Below are 12248 nucleotides of genomic sequence, written 5' to 3'. Positions count from 1 at the left end.
AGGCAGCTTCCCTCTCAACTCAGAGATGGTGGGACATGGGGAATGTGTGCATCCAGCTTTTTTGTGGCAGCTACACTCAGAGGCATACCCAGCAGAGGGAGGCAGTCCAGGAGGAGCTCCTTCAGGAGATGGACCATAGCTCCCACTTTTTCTATGTCCTGGAAAGGAGTACATGCCTTTTGGTGGGTGATGGCACTCCCCTCACAGACCCAGGTGAGATGTGCTGGCATGCAAAGGCCTTCTATGAAGAGCTCTTCTCCCTGGATCTGACCACCATTGAAGCTTGTCAGACCCTGTGGGAGGAACTCCTGTGGGTCAGTGTGGGTGACCGGGACCAGCTGAAGGCTCCTCTTACTCTGGCTGAGTTTTCAGCCACCCTCCGCCTGATGCCTGGTAAAAAGGTGCCGGGCGTCAATGTGCTGACCACAGAGTTCTACCGGGCCTTCTGGGATGTCCTTAGCCCAGAATTTGTCATGGTCTGGGCCAAATCTGAGGGAAGTAGGGAACTCCCCCTGTCATGCCGGAGGGCCACGCTGACCGTCCTGCCAAAGAAGGGGGATCCCCAGGACCTGAGTAACTAACATCCATGTCCCTCCTCTGCACGGACTACAACATGGTAGTGAAGGCCATCTTACTGTGCTTGTGGTCCATGCTGACAGACATGATCCATCTCTACCAGACGTACACATTGCCCGGACGTTCCATCTTCAACAACCTGCACCTGGTTCAGGAACTCCAGGAGCTAGTGCTCTGGGAGAACCTGTCTTTCGCTCTCCTATCCCTGGACCAGGAGAAGGCATTTGACAGAGTGGATCATGGGTACCTCACAGGCATACTGTGGGCCTCTGGCTTCAGACCCCGCTTCATGTAGGCTCTGCAGGTTCTGTACACTTCTGCAGAGTGTTTGATCAAGCTCAACTGGACCCTGATGGAGCCCATCCTATTCAGGAGAGGGGTGTGTCAAGGGTTCCCACTGTCAGGCCAGCTATACACCTTGGCCCTGAAGACCTTCCTCATTCTCCTGTGGAGGCATGATGCTCTGGGAGCTGGCAGTGTGACTGGTCATGTCAGCATATAATGACAACATACTCCTTGTAGTCCAGGACTCGGGTGACCTTGTGCAGGTGGAGGCCTGCCAGGAATTGTACTCAGCAGCCTCCTCTTTTCTGGTCAACTGGGTCAAGAGCTTTGGCCTGATGGTGAGTGATGGGTGGCAAGTGGGCCCACTCAAACCTGCACTCCACAGGATCCACTGGAACATTGGATCACTGTTCTACTTGGGGGTCTACATGTCCCCCATGAACCCTTCCCCCTGGAGAACTGGCACTGGCTAGAGGCAAGGGTGGCGGAGTAGCTGCAGGCATGGGTGGGACTCCTGAGGTGTCTCTCTCTGCCTGGGAAAGTTCTGGTGCTGAAACAGCTGGTCCTGTCCATAATCTGGAACCACTTAGACACCCTGCCTGTGCCTTCTGAGGTCCTGGCAGGGCTCCAGAGATGGGTACTGGCATTTTTCTGGCCAGGACGGCACTGGGCCGCTGCTGAGGTCCTGAGCCTCCCCCTGCAGGAACAAGGCCAGGGTCTGATTTCCCTGCACAGTCAGGTCTTGATCTTATGCCTTCAGGCCCTGCAGCAACTGCTATATGATGTTGGTAGCCACGCGGCATGGGACTACCTGGGGCATGCCGTCCTCTGCCACTTCTGGGGCCTCTGATATGACTGGCAGCTCCTTGGCCTGCAGGGCTTCCCCCTGCAGGACATGTGAGGGCTGCCAGATTTCTACCAGGACCTCCTTTGGGCCTGGAGGCTGGTCTCCACCTCCAGGTCCCCCACAACACTTACCTAGGGCACTGACCTGCTCGTTGAGCCCCTCTTCTGGAACCCCCAGCTGGAGGAGCCAACAACAGAGATGCCCTGGTTGTGACAGAGGTTGATCCTGGCTGATGTCACCCATATTGGTGACCTCCTAACTATGATAAGCAGGAGTGGGTGGATCCCACTGCACTGGCCCAGAGCGTGGGTCTACCCACGACATGTGCGACCTGACATCCAGTCCAGGAAGTGCAATCTACCCTGGCTCCCTATTCCCTTGTCTTTGTTGACCAGGTCCTGTGCAATGGTGGTTCCTGCTCCCCCATGTCCTCCTGCCCAGTGGAGTTTGTCATGAGGCCAGCGCCTCACCTGGCACAGCGCTCACAGCGCTCTCTGCTCCACCACCTGAGCCAGCTGGAGGACAGCAAACCAGTCTGCTTTTCCACCGTCCATCACTGCCACCTCTACACACTCATGTGCTACATGATCCATCATGCCGCCCTTGCGTCCCGCCCAGACACCAAGTGGTGGGAGCTGCTCGGTGAGGGCATAGCTAGGGCACCTCAGTGGCTGAGCCTGTATTCCACCCTAATTCCACGATCCACTGGGGATCTCAGCTGGTGGCTCCTCCATGGACCTGTCACCATGGGTGTTTATGTGGTGAAATTCACAAACACCCTGGTCTCCTGCCCCTTCTGTGGACAGAGGGAGACCATGGCGCACATGACCCTCGAGTGCACCAGGCTGCAGCCCCTCCACCTCCACCTCCAGAGCCTCCTCCTGAGGTTCTGGTTGAACTTCACCCCCCACCTTCTTATTTTTGGTCACCCCATCCATGGCCCCACCAAGTCCTGGGACCTCCTGGTTAACCTCCTCCTGGCCCTGGCCAAGTGGGCCCTGTATTTGACCAGGAAGGAAGTTCTGGCTGGGAAGGTGCCTGAAGACTGTGGAGCTGCTTACCTGTCACTTACCCATGCGTGTTTCCAGGCAGAGAATCACTGGGTGGCATCCACCAGTTCTTTGGATGTCTTTGAGGACCAGTGGTTGCAGCCTGGGGGCCTCTGATGGGTGTCCCCATCAGGCACACTTATTTTCATGTTTTGACCCTTTGACCCACAGAATACTCCTATCCTGTTTTTTTTCATTAGTTTTCTCAAGAATTAAGTTTTACCACTCATTCATTAGCTGCACAGGGAGCTACTATGTAGCCAGGTGGGCGTTAGGGTCCATAGTATGAGTGTTACAAATAGACAGAAGTTTCTGAGGCCTGGCCACTTAACATATGGGGACAGTAGCCCCCCATGCCATCTGGAATTCTGCAGCATCCCTGACCTACAGTGGCCCCTGTACCCTCTACCCACTGCAACCATCTGGTAGTGGGGGCTACTGCCTGGCTGTTACCTGCTGCCACCTGGGACAGCATCTGCCCCCTTGGACCTGCAGCTCCATGTCTGCACACCTGCCAGACCTGGACAGGGACCTCACAGCCACCTAGTCTGTGACATGGGAACAGTAGCAGAGCCACCTGCACCTCTCGGCCAGCTGCCAGTGGGCTGTGGCTGCACAGTTTGCCTTTGTGCAGCACTGCTGCCGTGTGTGCCCCCTGCCCTGCCATCTGGTCAGCTATCACCTGGAAGATGTTCTCAGCATGGTGGCCTGCTTTGAACTGTCAAAGAATGTCCTCCTGGCCCCAAATGGCCAGGAGGTCAACCACCCCATTTGCCCTACAGCTGCGTCCCAGGTGCTAGCCCTGATCAGGCTCCTCTGCCTGGTTCCTGCCACTTGCCTCACTAGCAGGGATCCTAACATTCCTGATTTAAAACTGCAAATTCTCTGATAGAAAAATCCCAAATTCACTCTTAAATTATCCTAAAATCCATGTTCTTCCACAATTAAACCAAAAGACCACTAGATCAGTTTGGCAATGTTTTATTGATATATTTACAATTTTCAAGCAATTTGGAAGCCTACCAGTGCATCTATCATCATTATTATATAATAAAGGGCTTAGTACATCTGTCTGTAATGCTCTTGAAGCACTCTGATTGATTAGTGAAACAACCAGTCAGAGTGCGGAGCACCGCCATGATGGTAGGGTTAGAAGGGAGATGCCGCAAGAGGCACATGTGCACTCACCTGGATGCGCCGAGTGGGGCTTTTCTCTTGAACTGTAGAAGATTATTGTGGTACATTTGTGTGACTCGGTCAGAGATATAATTTATTTGTCTCCTGGAGTGTCCTTGTGGGGTAAAGGAATTTTTTACAATGGTGAGGTGAGTGTCATGACTCATGAATGATCTCCTCAGAGCAGATGCAGTGGTATCTGAAAGCCTGACTATAAGAGATTTATTGGTGTGTCTGGGGTCATTTCTGATTCAGGGAGGGGGGTCCCACATAGGCTGCTTTGCTCTGCATGGGCTGCTTTGCTGTGGGCCATGGGCCAAATAAGTGAAGGAGAGGAACTTGGCTCACAGCAATGAAACCAGAAGTGGGACTTCTGGTTTCACTTTTGCCATGTCCCTTGGATGCCGATTAGTGGAGCTTTCTGGTTGATAAAGTACCAGATAACACAGTGTTTGCTGTACTAAGTAAGCAGGGCTGAGCAACTCACTACTGGGGAGAGGGGAGGTAGGAAGTTTAACCTCCCTCCTTGGCCCCAGGCCCCAGTAGGGGTTTCCCTGTGTGGGGCAGTGAGCCAGCCAGTGAGACCAATGAGCCAGCCCTCACTGCTTCAGCTAGGGAGCAGAGGGTCAGGGCTAGCCCTGCTCTCTGGAGCAGATAGCCCAGCCCAACCCAGGCCTGCAAAGTGCTGGGATGTTGGGGGACTCATTTAACTTGAACCAGGAAGGGATCTGGGACAGAAGTTTCATAAACTGTTTTGACCTAAATCAGTTAAGTCTGATACTACATTCAACCAGGTTTATCTTAACCATTTTCAGCCATTTTGAAACTGGTTTATGTGCACTGAACTTGTATTCTGTTAAACCAGTTTCTTATCACTTAAATTGGTTTATGTGTAACTTCTGTCCCTAGCCCAGATAATGAAAATATCATGAATGAGGCATAGGTACACTGCAGATGTGATGGCACACATTGTTGTTTTTTTTTTTTTTTTAAGACAGACAGACAGACAGACAGACCTAGGTGGCTCATGAAAAGTTTGGCATTTGGGGGGCTTTATGCCCATGGCTTGGAGGAAGCAATGATTGCTGAAAGTAAAATTGTTTTAGGTTAGAATAAAGATGTACATTGTGCTGCGACTGCAAATCCTAGTGCAGTCCACTTTCTTGTAGGTATTTCAGACAAATATGAATAAAGAAAACAAAATTTGAACATACATGGGGACAGTAGGGTTAATAGCAGAATTGGGATTCTCCAAACATCCAATAGTCCCATTCCCCACTCCCACCCAAAAAAGACAGCTTGAAAATATTCATACCCATATTTATTCATTATGAAAATACAGGTGTTAGAAACCTGTTACAACATTCACTAGTGCATAAATATGCACAGGCACATATTTGACTCAATATAGGGAACATCTCCACCCCCACTCCTCCGCCCGCACCCCTCCCCCCCCATTAGCAGGTGTTATTTCAGCCAGCTGGAATCCACATGATTTGATTTGATTTTCCCCTCCTGAATCTCTCTTGCTTCCTTTTCTGCTTCAATATCTCCTAGTAAGGAACTAAATCTTCTTTTAGGCCACTCATTATGTCTAGCATAAATGGTTATAGCAAAGGCAAGATTCACAAGTACCTGAAACTGTTCTCCTTTATTTTTAACAATATGTTATTTCTTGTGTGACATTTCACTTGATACTAAGGCTTTCAAGTGACCAATTATTCATTAAATGAACCCTGATTAATTATATTTATATTGTTAGGGTAAAAGTACAAAAACTACTATTTGTGTTTAAGAATTATAGGGGCTACTCTTTAGAGAAGTTTGAGAGCAGCAAACATGGGACTTGAGGGCAGCAATTCAATTGAGGAACATAGGGAGTGTCTACACGTACTTTTATGAGCACCTAAACTTAATATGCATTTGCCTAATGTGCATTAAGGCAATGTAGGCATGTGTCTATAAATGCACGCACTAAGGCTCATTAATGTGGTGTGCAGTTCGACTTGGGACTAAAGTTAGTCAATATACATAGCATTAATGTGCCTTAGGGCATCTATACATGCATTAATGCTCTTTAGCTATTTGTGCCTAAATTTGATACCTTTGCAGGTATCAAATTTAGGCACCAATAGCCCCAAATCATCCTTTTTAAGGTGCATTAAGGGCGTGGACATCTACACCCATACCCTTAATGGACCCTAAAAATGTCTAACAAGACTTAAATCGGCATATGTAGACACACTCTTAGAGACAGGTAAGTGATTAAGGCACTTTGTTGAATCAAGGCTGGAATTAAAGTATCATATGTCCCGAGCACCAATATTTTACTGCAGTACATTTACCAGTAAATTGCAGAGTATAATTAAATGGTTTCATGCATTGTTGCTTCTATAGGCAGAGCTGATTACACATCATCTGGGACTCCTTGTATTCCTTTCTCCCAACCATCTCACAAGCTCCTTATATGCTAGCCTTCCAGTCCTCATGAAACTCCCCTGTCCCCCTCTTTCCAGAGATTCTGCTTATCCCACCCTACATCCCCTCGATAAAGTTCCTAGTTTTCCCCTCTGTAGAGATTCAGTGTACCCCTTACTACTTCTGCTCCTTTTCTAGCATCCTTCCTTCTGTATCCTAAAAATACAACCCTCCCTCTGTACCAAGATTTCTCAGTTTGTGTCTAGCTAAGGGTTCTGCGTGCCCTACCCTGCTGAGGAATTCTAGACACAGCCCAATTTCTCTCTCTCCTCCCTTAAATGCCTTTTACCATTTGCATGGGAGATAAATGACTACACTAAATGTTTTTGGGAGGATGAGCAGAGAAGAGAACAGGGCATTGTCATTCTGGACAGGATTAATAAATACCAGCCAGCTGTCCATTCTTTTGACAACTGAAGGTCTCCATGTTCCCTCTATTCTCTCCCTTTCACTTTTCTAATTTTCCCCTCAAGGCAATTGGGTTTTGGATCATTATTCCCCAACGTGGTGAAGCAGATTGATGTGTGTACAAGATCATTGTGAGACATATGTGGAGCCATATATATCCCTGCAAATTCATCTAGTGAATACTTGTATGATATTAAAAAGATGCATTTTTTTTCAGTAAAGTATCCTTGATCTTATTATATGCTCCTCCCCCCTCCCCCAACTCACTAAATAACATATTAAGATAAGAGGAAACAAATCTCTTAATTTTTAGTACAAATTAGAAAATTTCTGAAAATAAGCAGCTCAAGAGGTCATCCAGTGTATCCCCATACACAGGATTAAACATCTCCAACCCCTCTCTGATAGATCTAACCCACTCTAAGATAAATCTAACCCATTTTAAAAAGCTCCAATGATTGAGATTCTAGAATTTCCCTGTTCCTAAACTTAAAGATTTTTGGCAAGGTTGTTGTCCCTTCTGGCAACACTCTCAACTATGCTGTGCTACTCCAGACATTCTGCTTCCTTAACAATCCTTATGATTAAAAGTCTTTTGCAAGCCTTTAACCTCCATCTCCTTTACAAATAAACACAATTATTGTTTTACTCTTTGCCCTGATAGATCCAAAAAATTACTCCTGTCATTGATATCTTTATAAAAACCTTTCACATATTGGAAGACTTTATTTCTCACAGTTTACTTAGAGAAACAAACTTAGTTCTCCTAACATTTTCTCCTAAGACACATTTTCAAAACTCCTTATGCATTTTTGGTGACCAAAATCCAGGCAAAACAAACCCAAACACGGGGCAATATAGCTGTGGTCACATATGCATTGAGTAGAATGGATTCGCCCCCCCCCCCCCCCCAATCTTGCATGGAATATATTCCAGAAGTGGTAATTGCTTAGCTTGGAGCAGCACTGCTTTATTGATGCATGGTTCTTTTGTGGCTCGCTATGGCTATGTCTACATAGTAAACTTACGTGCTGAAGAGCTGTGCCATCAAGCCTGATGCTTACTGAAATTTCAGAAAGCAGTATAGCTGCCTCCTCATGATGTTTTGGGCAGGGTTATTACCACACCTCAGTGACAATATCAATTAGCTTGTTCCCAAGTTAATTAGTCCACCCAAAGCTATACTGATTCTGGGTTAAAAGGCAGCATGTCCAGAGTAACATAACATAGTTGAGAGTGCCTCTACTAGGGACAACAACCTTGCTAAACTGATACATCCTATAACTCAAATATCCTTCTGCAGATTCCTGGATGCCTAGGAATTACTCATCATTTTGTATTTAAGCACTTTTTCTCCTACCCAAGTTTAGATGTTTGTACTTTTTGATGTGGGGATGTTCTTCCAATTTAGCAAAGTAAATGTCGGGTTCCAAAGTCCTTGCAACTCCTTTCTGCCTCATGCCATGGAAAAATTTGAAAGCATAATGTTTTGCCCTCATCAAGCTTTTTTAAAAAATTACAAAAGTATGAAAACTTTAAAAAAACCCTTAATTCAGTTATATAAAACCCTGAAACTATTCCTTCATCATCCAGATTTTTAAGGAAGATATTGAATAATCCTAGACTCAGGTCCAAGAGCAAGTTAGTGTGTTACAATAGTTACAATTATAACTGCTCCCTAAGTGTGTGGGGTTTTTTTTAAGCAGCTGTACACACATCTGATAGTGAATTCATCTAGGCTATATTTTCTGAATATGCCGGAGAATGTCAGGGGAGAAATGTTAAAAGCCTTACTAAAGGCAAGATCTAATTTATCTACCTTCTCCCTCTCCCCTCATTCTTTAGAATAGCTTGCCCTGACTATGTTGCTGTATCTTATTACCCTGCTATCCTATAGGTGCATATAAATTGATCATTTATCACTTTGTTCAAGTATCTTTCAGCGTATCAAAATTAAACTGACTTATCTATAATTCCCCAGACACTTTCTACCCTTTTTAGAGAGAGTTTGTATTTTTTTTTTCCTTTTCCAGTCCTCTGAGACCTCCATCCTGCATGAACACTCAAAGATAATTGCTAATGGTCCAGAGATTGCTTCTGTTAGTCCCTTAAGTACTGCAGGGTGAACATCAGGCCCTGCCAACTTGAATATACCTAGCTTAACAGGTTAAAAAATACTTATTTTTGCCAGCATTGCTATTCTCTCAATAAAATAAATGAGTTAAGAGTATGGTCACAATTAACCTTTTCTATGAAGAATGAAGCAGGGAGACATTAAACACTTCAGCCTTCTGTACCATCTTTAGTTGTTCTCCTTTCCCATTAATTAACAGATCTATACTTAATCGTCTTCCTCCACCTATGCATTTTTAGAACTTTTTCTTATTGCTTTTTATGTCTTCTACTATTTAGAACTCATTTTAAACTGTAGGATTTTAATTTTTTTCCTCAGATGCTTGGTTGGGTGGCAGACAGTGGTGCAGAAAGTTTAGTCAGTGCCAAGTATGGGGGGGGGGGGGACGGGAAGGGCAGGAAGGCACAAGGGAATTATGTCAGCCACTGTGGCCTGGGGATGGGTTGAGAGCAAGGAAAGTTTCACTTGCCCAGGCTCTCTGCACGCTGAAGATAGCTGCTACTGCTGCCATAGTAGCATCAACTCTGATGGCAACAGCACCACGGTGCAGGCTCCCTAGGAGCAGTGCCTGATGCCCCCCAACCCAGATATGCTGATAGGTGCAGGGCCTGTTCTGTGAAAAAAACTGTCCAGGAAAAAGAACACCATTCTGATGCCCCCCACCCCTTAGATAAACTACTTGGGTGCAGGGCTGAACTGTCTGGCTTGTATGGCCAGGTATTACAGAGCTACTCCTGCCATGGCAAAGACTCCAGGGAGTGCAGGGGAGAGGATTCTAGTCCCCCATTATAGTCAGCACCTGGGACTCATGCTCTGTTTGCCCACCCCTAGTTACACTATCAATAGAAATTCACTTAAAACTTCAGTTCTCTGGCTTTCATGTTTAAAAGTTTTGCTAAATTTACTACTCTGCCACTGATCATCTACTTTTCAAATGGGCACTGGATTCTGGATAGAATAATAGAATGGTACTAAAATCTAGAACACTGCATTAAACTATGCCATTGGGGGAGAGTAACTATCATGATTTGATAAGATATTAATGTTATCCTAATTTTTGAGGTGCAAAAAACAGGGCAGAGGAGGAGAGGAAAAAGTATGGGTCACTGCTGAGAGGCCAGGTGGCTAGGGGATAGAAAAACAGAAGTAGTTAAACCAATAAGGGGCATAGACTTTATAAAAGTTATTCCAGGCAATGGGATAAGAATCCACAGTTTTGGTTTACACAATATTTAACATAGTCCAGGCTGTGGATGCTCTCTTGTTCTACAATGTCTCATTCAAGTACACATTTAAAACGTTGTCTAAGAACAGTCACTCCTGTTGTCAGCAATGGAATATCTAGGGAGGAAAAAGTGTTCTTCCACAGGTTTGTCTGTTTTTCCCCAATACTGATGAAATCAAGATGTGATGACACACCAGGCATCAAGATGTGATGACGCTTTATTGCAATTCTGCAAATCCTATTATGGTGATGGTCTATGTTGGTCTTATTTTTTCAGTGTTTAGGCTCAAAGAGAGTTAGGCAGCTTAGTCAAGCATAGAGACTCTTGTTATAGTCCGCTAATGTGATGAAGCCAGGGAAAAATAAACAAATAGTCTGGGTATATGACATTCAGCAAATTAGAGTCATAACAGTCACTTAGTGATCTCCATTATGAATTGTATACTCCCTGTTTCCAAAGGATACATCCTGTAGCATTAGGATACTCCAGCTACTAATGACATTTCTGTAGGCTCAGTCATTGAGGTAAAAAGGATGACACACAAGCTTTCTCCTGCCTGTCCCACATTGTTCCATTTCTTTGGGTATGTTGATACATTACAGTACCATTCACATTGTCACCAGATTCTCTTTCTAGCTCTATGCAGTTAAAATAAATCACATAATCTTCCTCTCAGAGTTGAATCTTTAGGAAGAATATTTTTTGCTTCTACTGATTGAACTATTTGGAATTTTTTTCTGCAGCTAGTAAAAGGGATCTGTTGTACTGGACTGCTGATGTTTAATAAAGGACAACAACAATAAACCTTTAAGAAAGACTTTCCATAATAGCCTAAATATTTACTGCACATTGTGACAATGAAAATATTGGTGAAGGCAAATATATCTATACCTATATCAATAGATAGATAGATATTCACTTAGATAGATAGATAGATAGATAGATAGATAGATAGATAGATATAGGGGAGAAAAGGGAACAATGTTGGAACGCTGTCCAGAATGCTTTAATATTCAGCTGTAGACTAGAACATGGATGTGGCTAAACAAAATTTCAGAACTGACAATCAAAAAGCATAGCATGTGTGAATGACAGGAAAAAGAGAGAAAATCCAATTTCAACATGCCTCTCTACAGAAGAAACAGCCTCTCCATTTTGCTGAGCAACAGGGTAAGTTATGATGAAGGAATAAGGTCATGCAGAGCACCTTGTATAGAAAATGACTCTTATGTGAAGAACACAAATCTTTACAAGCAAACAGATGTTTAACTCTCTTAATATTCCTACACACTAAATCAGAAAGAAATGGAACAAATATAGTCAACAGACAAAGGTTAACATGTCAGTTCAAAACCTTAAATATAAAATAAAAATGAGCCCATGTAATTAATCACATAAAACATTCCAAGATTATGCAAAAGTTGATACAATATTGTAAATAAAATATCACTGTAGTTGAGATTTTATATCAAATAAGAAAATGCCTGCTTTAGAAATAAAGGCCAATTACACACACATGGGAAGGATGTAAATTGACAAGCTCTGGCAGCCTTGCGCATCATGTGTATCAACGGCTCAGGCACTTCGTACTTCGTACTCAGCGCTTCTCCGTACTGAGAAAATGACAGTGTTGCACTTTGAAATAAAACACATTCAATGTGCTTTAGTTCCCAGCGCCCCGCCAACATTTTCTCAGCATGAGGACGTGCTGTACCACTGATACACATGATGCACGGGTGCTTTTAATTAGTGTGGCTTGCTAATTAAAAGCACCCGGTGCAGCATTGGAAACCCATGTAAAAACGTCCAAAGGTTCCTACTGCTATGCCTTTAATGTTTCTTTTTTTTCCTTTGCATGAAATAACTTTTCCTACTTCGGACAAGAGGGAAATTGGCTACTTAAAAAAAAATATATATAACAGCCAACATCTAGTAGTCTGGCAGTTCCAGCTCTCTCAAGGAAACTCAGATTTGTCCTGAATGTCCAAATTTCTTATACTTTGCTTATTTACAAAACAAATGGAAAGTAGAAAAGAAATAGAACAGAAGGGATCTTACATAGACAGTGT

The sequence above is a fragment of the Alligator mississippiensis genome, chromosome 2, assembly GCF_030867095.1.
Source record: "Alligator mississippiensis isolate rAllMis1 chromosome 2, rAllMis1, whole genome shotgun sequence".
Taxonomy (NCBI): Eukaryota; Metazoa; Chordata; order Crocodylia; family Alligatoridae; genus Alligator; species Alligator mississippiensis.
The sequence above is the reverse complement of the archived record's forward strand: the minus strand, read 5'-3'. Positions refer to the sequence as shown.